This window comes from Symphalangus syndactylus, chromosome 24 (assembly GCF_028878055.3).
Source record: "Symphalangus syndactylus isolate Jambi chromosome 24, NHGRI_mSymSyn1-v2.1_pri, whole genome shotgun sequence".
In the NCBI taxonomy this organism is placed as follows: domain Eukaryota; kingdom Metazoa; phylum Chordata; class Mammalia; order Primates; family Hylobatidae; genus Symphalangus; species Symphalangus syndactylus.
The window spans coordinates 24,040,767-24,061,710 of record NC_072446.2 but is presented as its reverse complement, the minus strand read 5'-3'; the positions used below and the strand labels follow the sequence as shown (position 1 = coordinate 24,061,710).

General features: G+C 49.1%; 1 long non-coding RNA gene across 2 annotated transcripts in view; it reads right to left on the bottom strand.

Annotated features, from left to right (window-relative positions):
- Positions 1-13,095: 13,095 nt before the first annotated feature.
- The window catches only part of LOC129474654 (uncharacterized), an 83,746-nt gene continuing 75,897 nt past the window's right edge, over positions 13,096-20,944 (bottom strand). For both annotated transcript variants that reach the window (XR_010119328.1, XR_008654603.2), the window contains exon 5: positions 13,096-13,997. This is a non-coding gene — a long non-coding RNA (uncharacterized lncRNA). The remainder of the gene's footprint in view (positions 13,998-20,944) is intronic.

Genomic DNA, 20,944 nt, shown 5'->3' with positions numbered 1-20,944 from the left:
GGCACTCAAGGCTGCTCCCTGCCAGCCTCTCTGGCCTGCTCCAACCTCAGGGCACCCCAAACAGACCTTCTCTCTGACCTCTGAACTTGCTGAACCCTTTTCCACCTCAGGGTGTTTGCACTCTCTCTTCCCTCTGCCAGGAACACTGCCCCAGAGTTTTGCACGGCTGTCTTTTTCTGATCCTCCAGGTCTCAGATGCCACCTCTTCAGAGAGGTCCTCCTGGTCACTTCATTGATGTGGCCCCCAGCTGAGTCACTGTCAGCCCCAGGCTCCATTTGTCTCCTTTACAGCACCTACCGCTGCAGGGCAGGGTCTAATTCATCTGCGAGTTTGTGTCTTCACTGTCACCCTCCACCAGTGCCATGAGATGGGAACACGTCTGTGCCCTGATGAAGCCCAGCACGGGCACCATGCCTGGCACGGAGGAGGCGCTTAGGCCGTGCTTCTTACATATGCACCTCAGGGAATGGGGCCAGCGGCAGTCTGTCCAGGTTCTTACCCTTCCCTCCCCACCCAAATGTGTGACATTCAGAGACAAAGACACTGGGATCATCCTAACTGCTCCCCTCCTGGTCATCAGAGCCCAGACCCACAGGACAGGGATGTCTAAGGAGGCCCCTCTGGGAGGTGTTCATGGCTGTGAATCACCATGGAAGGGAACGAGCTGGGCAGCTGGTGCCCTTTATCTGGGTCAGAGCCAGGCGGAGATTTGAAGGAAATCCTTTGGCAAAGAGCAAGCAAACCTCCCAGGGATGGCGACTGGTCAGATGTCAGCGAGTCTGGAAAGCAGCAATCACTCCTAATCCAAGAATCAGCCTGAGGGGGCCTGAAGGGGTCCTGCACGCCTTCATGTCACCTTCTACAGACCCCATGTTGAAACCAGCCTCGACTCCAGGAATCTCTCATTAGGTAGAAGTATCATCTTATAAGATTCCTTCTCTTCTTCCACCACCCATCCTGAAGACAGACAGTTAATCTGGCAAATGCTGACTGGTGCCTACTTAGCTGTGCCAGGCTGCGCCCTCAGCATAGGGGGGATGTGGCAACAAAACAAGCTCCCTGCACCCCTGAGCTCAGCAGGTCACTGGGGAAGACTGTTGCTAGGCAAGTGACGACAGAAAGCAGAGAAGTCATTTCCAACAGCAGCAGAACGAAGCAGACTCATGTGATCCAAAGTGTCATGGGGTTGCATGTTGTCAGTGTGAGCAACTGGGAGAGGCTCCTGAGGGTGGGGGTTTGGAGCGGAGACGTGAAAGATGAGAAGGGGAAAAAGGGAAAGCGACTCAGGCTGGAACTGGTATGAGAGTGCCATGTCTGTGGATAAAGAGCAGGCCGTGTGGACACCGCAGCGAGCCCAGCAGAAAGCGGGTCATGATGGGGCCCGAGGAACCAGCAGGACCCCATGACCCTGGGCCACAGTGCCCATGGTCAGGTCTGGGATTTCATCCAAAGCGTAATGGAAGGATTTGTAGCTTGAGAAATTTTAAACATCCATTTAGCTACAGTACTGAGAATTTACAACAGGGTATGAGAGAGGAATCCAGAGGGCCCTTGAGGAGGCTGTTGGCATCCACCAGAAAAGAGGCCAGACCAGGTGACCACATGGGAATGGCAGACAGAGAAGGCTGATCTTTGGGGCTTTTTAGTGACTAATTTGCCTCCTCTGAGCCCCTTCTCATTCTTTCTCTTGTTCTGCACCCACAGCACTTTTATTTATTTATTTATTTTTGAGACGGAGTCTCGCTCTGTCGCCCAGGCTGGAGTGCAGTGGCGTGATCTCGGCTCACTGCAAGCTCCGCCTCCCAGGTTCACGCCATTCTCCTGCCTCAGCCTCCCAAGTAGCTGGGACTACAGACACCCGCCACCACGCCCGGCTAATTTTTTGTAGTTTTAGTAGAGACGGGCTTTCACTGTGTTAGGCAGGATGGTCTCGATCTCCTGACCTCGTAATCTACCAGCCTCGGCCTCCCAAAGTACTGGGATTACAGGCGTAAGCCACCGCACCCGGCCACCTAGAGCACTTTTGAACAATCCATCATCAACCCGAAGACCATTCTGAAGCGCCCTCCCCTCCACCTCCTCACAGTCTCTGCTGCAGATAAAAATCACACACACCCGTTAACCTTTCTGCTGAGAAGTTATCATCAGCCCTTTAATCAGTGCAGCAGCTCTCAGCCGGCTCTGAAAGGCTTGAAATTGCACATCCATTTAAATGCCTCACACTTTCCCAGGATTTGTTAATCACTGTTTTTCCACCCAAACATGAAAAGAGGTTATAAGAAGTGTTCGATTGAAATTGCCTGTGTGTGACAAATGTCAGAGCATTTCCAAAGCTGTTCTCTTTAGTGGAACCTTTTTATAAGGCCCAGCTCAGTGACTGGGATTAAGTAGGTGTATAAGTTTTTTTTACTGCTGCCTCACAAATTACCACAAACTTAGCAGCTTAGAGCAACACATGTTTATTGTTTCACAGTTTTTAGGGGTCAGGAGTCTGGGCATGGCTCAACCGGGTCCTCTACCCCAGGGGGTCTTGCAGGTGGATCATCAAGGTGTTGGCCAAGGGTGGAGGCTCAGCGGACAAAGCCACCAGGGAAGGTTCTGCTCCCAGGCTCACATGGCTCTGGGCAGGAGTCAGGTCCTGGTAGGCCTCAGAATGGGGGCTTTAGTCCCTTGCAGGCTGTTGGCCAGAGGTCACCCTCAGTTCCTGGCCACAAGCATCTTTCCAATACGACAACTTCTTCATCAAAGCAAAGGAAGGAGTCAGCCAGCAGCAAGACAGAAGTCACAACCTTCTGTGACATAACCACAGGAGTGGCATCCCATTTGATTTTCCATATTCTATTGCTTAGGATCAAGTTACAGGCCTCATCTACACTCAAGGTGGAGGGGTCACATACAGGCATGAATACCAGGAGAGGGAGACTTTGGTGGGTATCTTAGAGGTTCAAATATAAAGTAAAACTTGAAGAAAAAATTTTAACATCACCACTGACACAATCAACTAAAAATGAGCAACATTATTTTGGTGTACGGCTTACCTGGATGGATGGATGGATAGATGGGTGGATGAATGGATTGATGGATGGCCAAATGGAAGGATGGACAGAAGGGTGGATGGATGATTGGATGGATGGATGGTTAGATGGATGGATGGGTGGATAGGTAGATGGATGGTTAGATAGAGCAATCTAATAAAAACATATCACACAAGACACATACGTGCTTTTTGTCTTATAAAAATGGAATAGTGGTTTTAATACATAGAGACGTAAACCCGTCTCATGTACACTCAACAATATTTTATGGACTTATTTTGACATTGAAAACTCTGCATATCAACATTATTGTTTTTTAGCACTGGCATTTATGGATGTACCACAATGTATTCAATGAATTTTGTGTTTTAATCAAGTTAGGATGTGATTCAGCTGCATCTAGCAGAGCTCTAACTTCAACTAAGACAAAAGTGTATTTTTCACAGAAACCAAAGCTGGAGCTTGACAGTCTAGTGTTTATACAAAATTTGAGGGAAACTGTTTTTTTCCAGTGAACTGTTCTGTACTTCCTAGGATGTGAATCTCACCTTCACAGAACAAATTGATGGGAAGAGCACCAACCATCACATCCATAGGCCAAAGAGGAGAGAGGAAACAAAAAAATAAGAAATGAGGCAGAAGATAGATGTAAGGTTTCAAAAAATGCCACACAACACTTTCATTACTTTGCATTGGTCAGAACCTGGTCACATGGTCACAGCTCCCGGCAAGGGAGGCTGGGAAAGTGTTGCAAGTGTCCAGCCACTGGGGAGAGAGGAGCGCCGGAGGAAGGGCAGGGGGCCACCAGCAAGCATTTAGGCTTCCTACTTTCTTTTTATAAACATCCTTAGAGATTCATCTTTGCATATTTTTCTGACTATTTCCTAGGGATAAATGCCTATAAGTGGAATTCAGGACTAAAGGATATGCGGCACTTTCATTGCCCAATTGCCAATTGCCCTCTAGAAAGGTTGTACCAATGAACTCACCCAAGAGGTGGGGTTCTATTTCATGAAATGTTTCTCCACCCCACATTTCCTTTCAATCCACACCCTTTGGCCTTTATTAGGCTTACACGTCTCTTCAGAATCCTTGCTTCCCACATCATAATCTTGGGATTTAATACATGTTTTTCATTCAGGTTATTATTAATATCAGATTTATCTGGTTGTGCGTGAGCCCAGCCACAGCCTTAGGGAAAGAAATGTATCTTTCAGCGCTGAAGAAAATAAAAATCAAAAATCCTCAGAGACTTTGAAGTGGGCAGGGAAGAGTGGAAAGAACAGATCTCATTCTATGAAGAGCATGGAGGGATTTTCACAGAGCGTGTAGCGCTGAGTACAGCAGACCAGGAACCTGGGGGCACCTGGAGAGCAGCCTTTCCTCAACAGAAGGGGACTGAGCACCACACAGAGTTGCGGAAAGGGAATCCTGGACAGGGGTAACAGCAGATACAAAGGCCCCACAGCAGGCACTGGCTTGGCCACTGGAGGAGCAGAAAGGAAGCCAGTGTGTCTGGAGTAGAGGGGACCAACTTGTCCAGGTTTGCCCAGAACTCTCTTGGTTTTAACACTGGAAATCTTATGTCCCAGGAAACTTCTGAGTTACAGCCAAGCTGGGATGATTTGTCCGGAACTGCCCGTTTTAAAATGGAAAGGTCTGTGTCCCACAAACCCCCTCAGTCCTGAACAAGCTGAGGCAGTGGGTCACCCTATGCTGAAGAAATGTGCGCAAGGGTGGGCAGAACAAGTGACTCTCTCCCATGTCCTCTCTCCCCTTAGCCTCAGGAGTGACAAATCTGGACACCGACATCCAGGATGAAGACATTTCCCAGCATCCCTTGCAGCAAACAGAGGTCATGTGACCAGGCTGTGGTCACTGGGAGGTGAAGCCTGTGCACAGTGGCTGCCTTTAGAGGAAGGACAGTTTGTGCTCTCTTGTTCTCCTCTCCCCTCCCTGCTGGCTGGCAGGAGACAGGATGGACACTGGGCGGGGGAAGCCACACTCTAAGGAAGTCAGACTAACAAGATAGAAGGAGGCTGAGACCCTGAAAACTGCAGAGAAGAATCACCTGACTGGCTTCGACTTTCTTGTGAAACAGGAATGAACCTCCACCTTGGCTAAGCCACTGTGATTCAGGGTCCTTGGTCACATTCACTGAGGCCATAATCTAATTGGTAGAAAGAAAGGGGAAGGGAGATGGAGTCGGAGAGGCAGGCAGAGATCAGATCACATCGGGCCTGTAGGCCAAGGCAGAGGAAGAAACAGGCGACCCAGGACTCAAGGACCACACCTGCTCCCAGGCAAAGGGAGTTTGCCCTGGGTGCCCCTCCCTGTCTGCTGGAATAAGCGAATTTTACCCACTTCCCTTAGGACTTTGCAAGATGCACATCAGTCACAGGTACTTGTCTCCTAAGGATCCTTTCAGGTGAGCTGCCCCAACAGTGAGACTGTGACTAGAGAAGGAAAGAACCCTTGTGTGCATCCCCTCTGAGCACTGGGAGCTGTGGTTGTAGCGGCTGCTGTTACTCATCTGATACATAGACACTGCCGGTAGCCCTCTCTCCTGGAAATGCCATGTAAGTTAGGTGAGGCATGACCCAGGAAAGCTCTCAAGCTGACTTCCCTTCTATCCCCATGGCTGCTGAGCAGGGCCCACATTATCTAAGATCAGTTGGACACCTGTACATCTGCCATGGCCTGGAGCAGGTGCCAGGCACTGTGGATGATGAATGCGAGAACAGCATCATCCCTGCCCTCCTGCAGGTGACTGTCTGGTCTGCTCAGACCGTGGGATTCCTCCACAACCACCTCCTCCTCACACACAGCTCACTCATGCCAAGCAGGAAGAGGAGCTTGGGATCGCCTGACTCACTGGCGCTCACCTGGGAGCAACTTATGTAACAACACATGTAGTTCACACAGGGCTGATGGTTCCAGCTTCCAAGACACCCTGAGGCCTCCTTGGCTGCTTGGTAATCAGACCGGGTACATGCAAAGAGGCATGACTCTTTATTTTCACTTAATTGAAAAAACCACACCAGCAAAGAGAGCATCCATGTTCAGTGGCCCTTTCTCCCCCCAGCAGTGACCATTAACCTTTAAAAAGATGCTTTATGAGTCATTTGCCAAACCTCCTTCTTCATGCTGAGGTGTAATGAGGCTCATAAATAGGCTAGACTTGAGAGGGGACAAACACGAGAAATGCCACCAAGGAGAGCCCCAGGCAGAGCAGGTCTCAGGGCTGCCCAGCCATGTGTGTGCCAAATGTGGATGTGTCAGTGGCCATGCCAGGAGTTAAGCCCTCAGCCATGGGCCTCTGTGTGGCCAAGGCCAAGTATTATTCAACAGGTGAGTTCAACTGAGCCAACCATGGCAGAAATACATAAGGGAGACGATGGCTCCTCTGGTTAAATCCCCTGCTAATTCCACCTGGCTCAGAGGAAGAGCCAAGTCCTCACAACAGCCTGCAAGTCCCACCTGACTCGGCCTCCTCTCAGCTCAGATTCTCCATGCCCCTCTACCCTTCTCTGTCTCCTCTCCCACCACAGAGAGGGGATCCTGCAGGTTCATCCTGGTGGATTCAAACCCATCTTTGTTACACAGTCACCAAATGAATGTGCATAAACCATACACAGCCCTATTGAAAAAGAGAAAGGCAGGCCGGGCTCAGTGGCTCATGCCTGTAATCCCAGCACTTTGGGAGGCCGAGGAGGGTGAATCACCTGAGGTCAGGAGTCTGAGACCAGCCTGGCCGACATGGTAGAACCCCTTCCCTACTAAAACCATGAAAATTAGCTGGGCATTGGTGGCATGCACCTGTAGTCCCAGCTACTCTGGAGGCTGAGGCAGGAGAATCGCTTGGACACGAAAGGTGGAGGTTGAAGGAGCTGAGATCATGCCACTTCACTCCAACCTGGGTGACAGAGCGAGACTGTCTCAAAAAACAATAATAATTTAAAAAGAAAAAGGCAAAAATTATGGCCAAGCACAGTGGCTCACACCTGTAATCCTAGCACATTGGGAGGCCGAGATGGGCGGATCACAAGGTCAGGAGATCGAGACCATCCTGGCTAACACGGTGAAACCCCGTCTCTACTAAAAACACAAAAAATTAGCCGGGCATGGTGGCGGGCACCTGTAGTCCCAGCTACTCGGGAGGCTGAGGCAGGAGAATGGCGTGAACCTGGGAGGCGGAGCTTGCAGTGAGCCAAGATCGCGCCACTGCACTCCAGCCTGGGCGACAGAGCAAGACTCCATCTCAAAAAAAAAAAAGAAAAAAGAAAAAAGAAAAAAGAAAAAGGCAAAAATTCAAACAGCTAAACAGAAACTGGACAAAAGAGTTGAACCAGCCCTTCACAGAAGGGGAAATGTGAAGGAATGGCCAATAAACACATGAAGAGGGTCTCAGCCTCACAGGATGAGGTATCATGTGACACCCACCAGACTGGCAAAAATCCCACAACAATGCAAGGGTTGGAGAGAACGGAGAGCAGCAAGAACACTCAGCCACTGCTAAGAAAGGTTGTGAACTTTTGTTGTTGTTACGCTTGCATATGAAAGGCTGTGTGTTGTGGGTTATGAGGAAAATTACATTTCTTAACTGGGATGAAATTTTAAAAATTGAAAGCTACTGACCAGAAGAAACTTGCACTTGTGTACAAAAGAAATGCCCAAAAACGTTCTAGCAACACAGTCCTAAGGGCCCAACCTGGCCAAACCCTCATCCACAGGAAAATGAAGACATTTCCCATGTTCCCCTCATACCACGGGAGATCACGCAGCAATGAAAATGAACCACGTCAATGTGGATGCGTCTCAGGAAGAGAATGGAGGACAAAAATAGACTTTGAGCAAATGTTCAGACCCAATGCAGCATAGGAGCAGCCACACAGGAGAATTTCTTCACATCAAAGTTCAAAACTACAGTCGAGACAACAGAGCAAGACCCTGTCTCAAAAAGACAACAGAAAGTTCAAACACTAAATGGCATATTGTTTAGGGATGTACACATACGTGATGAAAGAAACGTACTATGAAGAAAAGTACGAGATTAATAAAGACTAAAGCAGAAAGTGATTCCCTCTGCAGAAGGGAAGGGACTGGGATTCAGGAAGGGCCTCCAGGGAGCATCCACAGTTATGTCTCTTCAGATTTTATTCCCTAAACTTGGTGGAGGTCCTGTGTGTCTGGTGTGTCGATGTTCTTTATACCTTACCCATATTGTACAAATACTTTTTTCTATTTAATATTTAGAAGACAGTTATACACAAGATGCATTAAATAGCAAGATGGCAGATGAACATCAGGAAGGAACATTAGGAACATCCACGATGTTCCATCCAGGGACCTTTACCATGGAAACCCTTGTGCTCATGGGCCTGGTCTCAAGACACAGTCAGCTGTTGGAGATCAGAGGCCGCACTCATCATAGCAGAGAGGCAGGACCAGCTGGGAGAGGGTCCTTCTGTGATATCTACTGCATCACTGGGTTCTGTGAAGTGACTCAGCTGCCAGAACTCACACAATATCATTCTGCACCAAAACCTCACGGAAAAAATGCTAAGTTTGAAGTTTCTCCATTAGTAGCAATTCGCAGACTAATCTCTGTCCTGCATCCCTTCTCCACAAAACAACATTTTATAGCTTTGCTTGGGTTCATTTATCCATTTATTTCTTATTTTACCAACTGATGGAAAAGACATATTGTGTGCATGTGATTTTTGTCTCTCAGTAAGGATAATTACGGTATCAATCCTATTATTATTATTACAATCATCATTTAGTTTTCTTAAGCTTCTCAAATCCTAAGAGCATTAATCAGGGTCTTTCTGTCTCACGAGATAGAAGAGAAATCCAAACTGTGTAAGAGAAAAATGAATGCATTGATCACCAGGACTCACAAGTTCCCAGGCTTAACCTGCTTGAGAAACAGTTACACCTATGGTTTCAAGTGGCATCCTGTGATTCATATTCTCTCTCTCTCTCCTTCCCCAACACTGGCACCATGTCTAGCATCACGAACCTCAGACTTAAACAGCACAACAGGCTCCTCCTGCGTCTCCAGCTACGCAACCCTCAGACTTGAACAACAGTAGCACCAGCTCCACAACCCTCAAAATTAGAACAGCAGCACTGGCTTCATCCAGTCTCCAGCTCCACACCTCAAACTTGAACTACAGCACCAGCTCTTCCCTGGGTCTCCGGCTCCACGGATCTTAAACTAAAACAGTAGCACTGGCTCCTCCCCAGGTCCCCAGCTACAGACCCTCAAACTAGAACAGCAGCACCAGCTCCACATAAAGTCTCCAGCTCCACACCTCAAACTAGAACTTCAGCACCCACTCCTCCCCGAGTCTCAATATCCGCAACCCTCAAAATAAAACAGCAGCACCGGCTCCTCTCCTGGTCTTCAGTTTCACGACCTTAACTATAACAGCACCACCCGCTCCTCCGAGGTCAACAGCTCTAAGACGCTAAAACTAGAACAGCAGACCAGCTTCTACCTAAAACACCAGCTCCAAGACTCTCAAACAAGAACAGTAGCACTGACTTCTCACCAGGTCTCCAGCTCCACGACCCTGAAACTTGAACGGCAGCACCCGCTCCTCCCCGGGTCTCCAGCTCCACGAACCTCAAATTTGAACAGCAGCATCCACTCCTCCCTGGGTCTCCAGCTCCACGAACCTCTCAAACTTGAACAGCAGCACCTGCTCCTCCCCGGGTCTCCAGCTCCACGAACCTTAAACTAAAATAGCAGCACCTGCTCCTCCCTGGGTCTCCAGCTCCACGGACCTTAAACTAAAATAGCAGCACCTGTTCCTCCCTGGGTCTCCAGCTCCACGGACCTTAAACTAAAACAGCAGCACCTGTTCCTCCCTGGGTCTCCAGCTCCACGGACCTTAAACTAAAACAGCAGCACTCGCTCCTCCCCAGGTCCCCAGCTGCAGACCCTCAAACTGCAACAGCAACACCATCTCCTCTCTGGGTCTCCAGCTCCGCGACCCTAAAACTAGAACAGCAGCACCAGCTCCTCCTTGGGACAACAGCTCCAAGACCCTCAAACTACAACAGCAGCCCTGACTCCTGCCCAGGTTTACAGCACCACAAACCTCAAACTTTAACTTCAGCACTGGCTGAAGTCTCCAGCTCCCTAACCCTCAAACTAGAACAGCAGCACCATCTCCTCTCTGGGTCTCCAGCTCCACGGACCTTAAATTAAAACAGCAGCACCAGCTCCTCCCGAGGTCCCCAGCTACAGACCCTCAAACTACAACAGCAGCACCGGCTCCACCCAAAGTCTCCAGCTCCCCACCTCAAACTAGAACTCCAGCACCCGCTCCTCCCCAAGTCTCAATATCCGTGACTCTCAAACAGCAGCACCTGCTCCTCCCCTGGTCTTCAGCTTCACAACCCTAACTATAACAACACCACCCACTCCTCCAGGGTCAACAGCTCCAAGACCCTAAAACTAGAACAGCAGACCAGCTTCTACCCAGGTCACCAGCTCCGAGACTCTCAAACTAGAACAGCAGCCTTAACTTCTCGACAAATCTCCAACTCCACGACCCTTAAACTTGAACTGCAGCACCTGCTCCTCCCCAGGTCTCCAGCTTTACGGGCCTTAAACTAAAACAGCAGCACCAGCTCCTCCCAAGGTCCGCAGCTACAGACCCTCAAACTAAACAGGAGCACGGACTCCTGACCACATATCCAGCTCCACGAACCTCAAAATTAAACTGCAGTACCAGCTCCTTCCCGCGTCTCCAGCTCCACGACCCTCAAACTACAATAGCAACACTGGCTCCCCCATCCCAGGTCTCCATCTCCATGACCATCAGACTTGAGTTGCAACACTGGCTCCACCCAAATTCTCCAGCTCCAGGATGCTAACTGTAATAGCACCAGCTCCTCTGCAGGTCACCAGCTCCAAGACTCTCAAACTAGTACAGCAGCACTGACTCCTGCCCAGGTTTCCAGCTCCATGAACCTCAAACTTGAACTGCAGCACCACCTCCTCTCTGGTTCTCCAGCTTCACGACCCTCAAACTAGAACAGCAGCACCGGCTCCAACCAAAGTCTCCATCTCCACGCCGCCAACTTGAACTCCAGCACCAGCTCTTTCCTGGGTCTCACGATCCATGACCCTGAAAATAAAACAGCAGCACCAGCTCCTCTGCAGGTCCCCAGCTACAGACCCTCAAACTAGAACAGCAGCACCGTCTCCTCTCCGGTTCTCCAGCTCCATGACCCTGAAACTAGAAAAGAAATACTGACTCCCCCCACCCCCGCCACCACCAATCTCCATCTCCAGGAACATCAAACTTGAATTACAACAGCGGCTCAACCCAAAGTCTCCAGCTCCCCGACGCTAACTACAGCAGCAGCACCAGCTCCTCCCTGGGTCACCAGCTCCATGACCCTCAGACTTGAACAGCAGCACCAGCTCCTTTCTGGGTCTCCAGCTCCACTATCTTCAGACTTGAACAGCAGCACCAGCTTCTCCCCTGGTCTCCAGCTCCACAACCCTCAAACCAGAACAGCAGCACCAGTTCCCTTCTGGGTCACCAGCTCCACAACCTTCAGACTTCAACAGCGACCCGGCTCCTCCCCTGGTCTCCAGCTCCATGACCCTCAAACTAGAACAGCAGCACCGGTTCCTTTCTGGGTCACCAGCTCCACAATCTTCAGACTTGAATGGCAGCACTGACTTTTCCCTGGGTCTCCAGCTCCGTGACCTTCAGACTTGAACGGCAGCACCGGCTCCTCCCTGGGTCTCGAACCTGCCCAGCCTGCAGATTTTGGACTTGCTAGCCTTCAGGATCACATTAGCCAATTCCTTAAACTCAACCTCTTTCTCTGTATGTAGGATATGGACACCTCCTGCTGGCTCTTTTTCCGGAGAGCCCAGTGAATACACCATGCATCAGCCTCCATCACTCACCAGAGCATCTTTCCAACAGCCTTTGTGGTGATATTTCTTAAATTAAGGTCACTCCAAAGACCCTCACCTCTGGATTGTAACCAACTCAGTGGCAGACTTAATCCATTTCTATCTGCTGACATTTCTCACATGGAATAGGCTGTTTGACAGATTGAAGCAGTCTCCCCCCACTCCCCAGGCCAGTGCACACTTATCTCCCTTGAATGTTGATTTTGTGCTCATTTTAGAGACTGAGGCACAAAGACAGGCAAATACAAGGCGAAGTCAGTGACAAATAAACAATACTATTTAGGCATTGAGAGTTTGTTTTTGTGTTTGTGTTTTTTTGCTAATTAATTCCGCCTGGTAGAGAAGGGAGAGGGGAAGAAGGAAAGTAGAAGTTCCCTGGCAGGGCTGAGAGGCAGAATGGCGTCTGGGCTTCCTGGAGTGGACGGGAATGGCCTGGCTCTGCTGCCTTCTATGGGTAAGGGCCCACCGGTTTTTTTTTCTGGGACTTAAGTCACCTGGGCTTATACTGAGTGGCCCTGAGCAAGCTCTTCTCACTTGCCCCTGCCACCCAGAGCCCCAGGATGCCCTAGTTTCTGCCCCTCAAAGACCTGGGACTCCTCCTCCTGGGACTTTCTGGTCGGTTCCGCTTTTCCTTGCTTCAGGACCTTACATGGATTCTGTCACCTGCCACCTCAGAACCCTGAGTGACACACCCACTGCCTGTCACCCAGGACAGGTTCACCCAAGTCTTCCATCCCGAGAAGGTCCTTCCTGGCACCTTGTGGGCCGACAGCATCTCCAGGGAACCACAGGACTTCAGGGGGACCTGGAAAGCATCAAGAGCTTCAGGAGGGGAGTCCTTCACAGGTGGGGATTACGGAGCCCTGCAAGAACCCTTAGAACAGGTGGGTCAGGGTGGGGCTGAGGTCTCAGCACCTTGATTCAGGTTCCTGGCTTATGTCGACCTCTCTGAAATCTCCCACCCACAGCCAAGCCGCTGGCCACCCCACTGCTGCCCTGTGTCACCCTGTTTTGAAGGAGAGCTCACCAGCCTCTCCCAGCTGCTCTCCTCCTGGAGCAGGGAGTGTTGGAAGTGGGGGCTGATCTGCATATGAACGTGGCTCTTAACCAGGTGAGGGGCTTGAAGTCCTCTGGGGCTAATGACTGCTCCATGAATAATGGTCCCTCTTAACATGTAATTAAACATTTATCAGATGTATTTCTACAGAAACATCCATCTTAAGGGGGGACTGGATTTCCTACCATTTGTATCAGTTTCCTGAATTGAGGCAGAGGCACTCCTGGCTCCCCCTCCCCTCCCCGGCCTCAGTTCCCTGGGCCAGATGTCCCGCTGGGGCCTGTGGTGCAGTTTCGGCTGGTTCACCCCATGCAGAGCTTGATGGGGTTGGGTTGGTTTTAATGAGAATGGTAAATTGCAAATGATAGAGGGCCTGCGCTCTGTTGGGATACTTGTGTTGACCAAGTCCCTTGTGAATTAAATCATTTAATACTGGAAATGGAAAAGTCCCCCTCATCTTCCTTCTGAATGAGCCGTGAAATAGGCTCTGGGAACGGCCTCCAGAGTGAAGTGGTTGTCAGGGCTTGGCACCAAGATCTGATGGAGGGTCAGAAGACAGGGCACCAGTAGGACAGGGTACTTGGGGAGGCCTATCACGATGCGCAGTAGATGCATCCTGTGTCGGCAGCACCCCAAACTCGGGAGGCTGGTCGGGGTGCAACTAACATACCTGGGATGTGTGCACTGACTGCATGCCACCTGAGGCATCCTCGGACAATCTGAGAACCAAAGAATCACTCCTCAGCTTCCCAACCAGGGGACAAGTTTGGGCTCTGGCGTGGGACAGCTCTCGTCTTCACTCCGAATCTCTGACCTTTCTCAATGCAGTGCTGGGGTTGACTTGGCAGATGAGGCTGCTGGGACTCAAATCACCTCACTGGCTTGAAGTCTTATTTAATCTGCTCCCAAGAAGGTGGAGCCAAGGACTAGCTGGTCCCAGCCATGAATTCTCTGAAAATTAGAAGAATAACAAAGCATATCAAATAGGATTAACACAAACACTTTTCAACACAGTGCCTGTGAGGCAACAGAAATGTGAGCACAGGATGCCCAACAGTGGGGGGCCACCGGGCCCAATGTCTCCAAAAGCAATTTGCTGGATGTATCAAGAGCTTAAATTTAAAAAGCACTTAATCCCTGATGCAGTTATCACACGCATAAGATATTATCTTAAGGAGCTGTTTATAAATGCAAACCAAGATCATGTAGTAATATGATCATTGCCACATAAACTGCAACAGCAGAAGCTGGAAGCAGTACAAATGTCCAACAATATAGGAATGGAGAAGAGTGCACGGGTTTTCCAGACAGGGAAATATTGAAGGATTATTTGATCATATGCTTATCTGAAATTTTCAATAGTGTGGAAAGTGCTCATGATTTCACGTGAAGTGAAAAAAACATACAAAAATGTGGATTTTACACCCTTATCACACATGCACCCATATTCAGAGGAAATAGTTAAATAAGAGACAGATCAAGGTACCAACAGTAGTAACACGTCGGTGGTAACATTATAGATGGTTTTCATTTTCTTTTTCATAGTTGTTGGTATGTTTCCAAATTTTCAAGAATGATCAGGTCTTTGAAAATCAGAAGGAAAAAACTAAAGTTGCCAATTGCTACCAGGTGAAAACCACAATATTCTCTAGCAATTTCTGCAAACTATAGGATCCTTCATAAAATATACAGATCCTTTAATAACTGATATGTTCAAATTTTCAATAAAAATTCTGATGTAAAATAAGGAAAGAAACATTCAAAGTATTCATTATGATATTGTATTCATGTTTGAGAAAGATACAGAGCAGTCAAATTACTTTGGAAAGTGTAAAAATTGGTGGTTTCGTTTTAAATTGCTACCTCTAACACCTTCATGTGACTTCAGTAACCTATCTGCTCCCTGCCAACCTTAAAGTGCTTAATTACCACAAATTTCTGAAATAAATCTATCATTTGAATAACCTTTGTGAAAATCAGTAGAGTGCTTTTACATGATTTGATCACAGCAATAGAAACAGTCCCATTTGTCTCCGCACATGCAAATGACTTATTAACATTCAAGCGATGAGTTCACTTTACTGAGATTCCCAAGATATGAATAATCCCCAAACATTACTCTCCTCCCTGAAGTCCTTTAATATCATCCCTTTGCTCTAGGATGTCCTGATTCCTCACCAGCTTACATTCCCAGCAGCATCTGGCCGCCTTGCCCTCTCTGCTACCCCTGGCCTTATCACAGTTCCTTAAACTGAACAGGCTCAGCCCAACCCAGCACCTTGGCACTTGCTGTGCTTCGCAGAGCTCCCATCCAGTTCTTGCCCCCACTCAGCTCCAGCCTGTGGGATGTTCCTTAGTTCCAAGAAGGCACGGCATCCTCCTCACCCCTAGTCCTTTGCACACGCTGTTCCCTTTGCTGAAACATTCAGACCCCTCCCACCACCTGCAGTTACCTGGCTAATTCCTGCTTCCCTTTGATAGACTTTCCCTCCATTCCCAAACCCTATGCCCCAAGCTCCTATCCCCTGACCCAGGATCAAACTCTGTAATCCCCCAAATGTTTCCTTTGCAGCATTTTGCACATTCAGTTACTAGATGATATTTTCACTGAGTCTTTGAATAGTTGGCTTCCTGTCTGGTCTGGAAACTCCATGAGGGCAGAGAATGAAAGTCATGCACTAACCCCAGCAGGTTGTCTGTTAACAAAGATTAATTGAATGACTGGTGGATTTGCACAACATTTAGGCCTTTGTGCCCTGTGCTGGAATCATTCTGTGCTTGTATATTAAACACTTTACCTAAGTGGAATTTCCTTTGTCATGCTATCTGCAGGTTTAGTGAAATGACAGTCCCTGCGGAGGACAGAGAAGCTTCCAGCTGCCTCCCTATGCTGGGGTGGGAATGGGGGAACAAGACTAGATGAATCCATGAAGGAATGAAATGCACCACACAAGAGCACCAGCATCTGTTCACCTGCTACACATCAATCACTGATGGCATCCAAAAGGAAAAGACCCTTCCTCCTGTACGACATTCATCCCTGTACCTGTCCCAGCCCTGGAACCACCAGAAGGAACAGCAGAGAAGGGGACCCCAAGCCTTAGCGAGAAGTGAGTAGGGGGAGAGGAAAAGCTTGGAATTAAATATGAGATTAAAATTTAGATTTGGACCAGCCTAGGCTTTTACTACGTGGATGAGAGTGATAATGATTGATGAGCTTGTTCTTATAAATAAATGTGGGCCAGGCGCGGTGGCTCACGCCTGTAATCCCAGCACTTTGGGAGGCCGAGGCAGGCGATCACAAGGTCAGGAGATCGAGACCATCCTGGCTAACACGGTGAAACCCCGTCTCTACTAAAAAAAAAAAAACAAAAAAATTAGCCAGGCGTGGTGGCAGGCACCTGTAGTCCCAGCTACTCTGGAGGCTGAGGCAGGAGAATGGCGTGAACCTGGGAGGCGGAGCTTGCAGTGAGCCGAGATCGTGCCACTGCACTCCAGCCTGGGCGACACAGCGAGACTCCGTCTCAAAAAAAAAAAAAAAAAAAAAGTGAACAAAAACCCAAGGGATCTTCCCAAAATGTCATCCAGAAGCAGAGGCCTGAGACCTAATAATAGGGCAGGGATTAGGGTGAGGCAAGGGAGACACTCACCCCAGGCATAAAATCTAAATGGGCCCAAAAAATTCAATAATCATGATAAATAATGTAGTAACACAGTACTTTTTTTTTTTTTTTTTTTTTGAGACGGAGTCTCACTCTGTCGCCCAGGATGGAGTGCAGTGGCGCAATCTCGGCTCACTGCAAGCTCCACCTCCCGGGTTCACGCCATTCTCCTGCCTCAGCCTCTCCGAGTAGCTGGGACTACAGGCGCCCGCCACCACGCCCGGCTAATTTTTTGTATTTTTTAGTAGAGACAGGGTTTCACCGTGGTCTCGATCTCCTGACCTCGTGATCCGCCCACCTCGGCCTCCCAAAGTGCTGGGATTACAAGCGTGAACACAGTACTTTTTAAAACTCAAACTTCATGCAAAAAAACCTGTGATTAACAAAATATTAAAAATTTAAAGACAGGATCCTTTGTGAGGAAGGAGGAGGAAGAGGAAGGAGAAGAAAGACAGGAAGAGGAGGAGGAGCGGGGGAGGAGGAGAAAAGGAGACAGGATTCAACGCAGCACTTGAACAATTTGGCCTCACTTGCTCACCCTAACCCAGCCCTGCCTCACAGAAGCTACTGGAAGGCAGCTCCTGGAGAAAAGTGAAGCTGTTTCCTGCTTGTATTCAGTTCAGACCTTCCGTAAACCAGCTACAGGTGAAACAGTGATGACTCACCTGTGCCAAACAGGGCTGAAATCTACCATCAGGACCACAATAACCGGGTCCGTGTTGCCCGTTCCCAGCTGCGCTCAGACACTTTGACTTAAAGGCTCAGGCCAGTATTGCTTCTCTCATTGACATCGAGAACTTGTTAAGAGAAGTATCAGCTATAGGAAGTCAGATCTTCCCAAGGGATGCAATCAAGGAGTTTATTTATTTAAAATGCAGCCCTGTGTGGGGGTAGGAAGGGGAATGATTCTTTTTTTTTTTTTTTTTGAGACGGAGTCTCACTCTGTTGCCCAGGCTGGAGTGCAGTGGTGTGAGCTCTGCTCACTGCAAGCTCCGCCTCCCAGGTTCACGCCATTCTCCTGCCTCAGCCTCTGGTGTAGCTGGGACTACAGGCACCTGCCACCATGCCCGGCTAGTAGAGATGGGGTTTCACCATGTTAGCCAGGATGGTCTCGACCTCCTGATCGAGACCACCCACCCACCCACTCGTGATCTACCCACCTCAGTCTCCCAAAGTGAGCCACCAGACCCGGCCAGGAAGGGGAATGATTCTTATTCTTGTTTTCATCTTTATTCACTTTCTCTGTTGTGTCGTCTCTGGCCATGAGCCTGTCACTTCCGTAATAAAAGAGCAGCAGTCGCTAGGGTTCTATTTGGAGGGGAAAGTACAGACCACCATCAACATGGTCAGGTTTCTCCCAGATCAGCCCCAGGGAGCAAGAACTGCCAGCTTACAAGGACAGGTCTGTGCTCTGCGGATGGGCCAGAAAGAGGGTGTGCAGCGAGGGAATGGTAATCACATAGGAGAAAATGGCCAGGGTCACAGCCTGGTTTGTCCCCTTCCCACTGGGGGCCTGCAGAAGGCTGGTCCAAGCCAGCAACACCCGTGCATAGGGGTCAAAATGGACTGGGACCCTTCAATTGCTTCCTGGTGTCTTGAGATAGCCTCCCACCCACCGGCCCCCACGGTGGGCTCCTGCACTGGCTTCACCAAGAAGAAACTGGGAGGCTGAGGGGCTGACCTGTGGGGAGAGCTTTTACTCAGTCCCTGTGGACCTGTTGAATGTTTAACTTATCCTTAAAAAACATGCCTGCCTCTTTGCATGTCTAACTGTCATAAGGAACATGTGTTACTTTGCTAAAGAAGGAAAACATCACTCCAGACCACCTGTGCATTTAGTAAACACCAATTCCCAGCCCAGAGCAGTGGGTTTGCTGCTGCAAAAAAAAAACAAAAGCTCAAAACCCACGTGGAGCCTTCAAAGGCCACCTGGCTCCAAACTCACCCTCGGAATTCACTAACTGGTGTGTCTGGAGCTGTTTCTTTTTTGGTGTCTGGTGTCAGGAAAGAGAAGACACAGGGACACCAGTTGGGGGCTTAATCCCATCAGACCCAAACCTCGGTTCTCTGTGTCCCATCTAGACGCCACTGGGGCTGAATGAACCACAAGCTGCTGCCCTGAGCAGGGAGTCGAACCCACCCTTGATCAGATGGTTGAAGCCGCACACACCCTCTAGGGCCCTGCATGGGGGTGGGGAATCACCTGTTGGTTTTATCTCACAGCAGGGATGACCCCTCACTGGGCACCCCAGCTCAGACCTCAAGGGAAACAGGACTGAGGGAAGATGGGTGGATGGATGGGGCCCCTGGTGGGAGGACTCACAGGGTAAGAGACCCCACCCATTTGGGCAATTCACACTCGGGGTCTTTGGGGCCCTCGAAGGAAACCGTTGGTTCACAGTGAACACAGACAGGTCCAGCTATTCAGGGTCACAATTATCTGCAGCAGGGACAACCACACACTCCCAAAAGATGAATTCAGTAAGGCAGAAACTTTAGCTTATGATGAATTTCTTACTGAAAATGATTTCTCTAATCATGTTTTATTTACCTGCATTTACAGATTAAAGTTTCAGTATGGCACCTTAATTCCTTAACAAAGAGAAAGAATGCATATCTTGTGGTAATGGGGACCAGCAGCTCCATGAATCAAAGCTTTCTGTGGCTCGGTCTAGTTCAGGGTCTGAGTGGTACATTTAATGTGCCTGTAAAAGCCTCTGTAAACAGGGAGCAGCGTTAGAGCCAGCAGAGCCCAAGGGCTTGCCGGAGCTGATGGAGATTTAAGGGAGCAGGTTTGAACTCCTCCTGAGGCAGAATGAGAGGAAGGCTCTCCCCATCTCCTGAGTGTCAGCTGGACTCAAAGGGGAGAGAAAATACTTTAAATAAAACAAAACACTGTCATTGCAATGTGACAATTCTCTTCCCTTTTTTTTTTTTTGGACACAGGTTCTTATTCTGTCACCCACCCAGGCTGGATTACAGGGGCATGATCTTGACTCACTGCAGCCTCAACCTTCCAGGCTCAAGTGATCCTTTTGCCTCCTCAGTAGCTGGGACCACAGGCATGTGCCACCACATCTGGCTTTTTTTTTTTTTTAAGACATGAGGTCTCGCCACATTGCCCAGGCTGGTGGATTACAGGTGTCAGCCACCACACCTGGCTCCCTTCTCTTTCTATCTCACCTGACAGTGTCTCTGCATCCCCATCTCTTACCACTCTCCCAACTTCTTAGTTACTCTGGCCCCATCTCTGATCCTCCTGATCTCTGGCCTTTGCACTTGCTGTTCCTTCCACCTAGCATGCTGTTCCCTCAAATCACCCATGGCAGCCCCATCTTATCCTTCAGGACTCAGCCCATATGTCACCTCCTCAGAGAGGCCTTCCCAGATCACTCAAAATGAAAAAGTAGCTCCGCCCTCATGACTCTTTATCCCATCTCCCAATCTGTGTCCTTTATTGTATTTTTCACAGTCTGAATGATGTTTATGTGTTGACCTGCATGCTGTCCATCCTCAGAGACTGGAACTTCCTGAGAGTGTCATGAGATCAGATGGCTCTTACTCACCGCTGTGTCCCAGACACCAGCACAGCAGCCTGTGTTTAAAGGTGCTCCATCAATATTTAAGTGACTGGACAGATACAGAAGTGGATGGTTACACTGACAGTTTTCACAGGGGGACGTGTTGCTTTGTCTTCGACTTGTTCTATTGTTCTCGTATATAACATGGGCCTGACCAGAAACAGGTGGTGCTTGGACATGACAAAAAATGTTCACACCATCTGTTGGACAATAAACCACGTAAGTACCCCTTCTCTATCCGTTATTCTATACCTTTGTGGATAAATCACTAGATTTCATGTGGGCTCAGGAATTTTGAAACATATGTTTTAACAAATTGCTCATGTAGACAGGGATCCTAAAATATAGAGAGACATATAGTTGCCTGAGCCCTGCATGCTCTACGCATGACTGCAATCCATTCTTCGAGTTAGTCTGCAGCGAAGATGGCCCTTCAGAACTGTGATGAATTGAGTCAAGGGTCTGGACCTTTAGACCCCTGTGTTTACTACCAGTCTTTGGAGATGGATGGACCCCAGGAAGGGTGACTGGACAAAGCAGTTCCTTTCGGCCAGGGGCATTTTCTGGGGAGGGTCTCAGCTGTGAGCTCTCAGCAGGCAACCCCCGGGACAGTGGGGCATGTGTGCCTGCTCCTGAAAGGGGACGTGGGGGACAC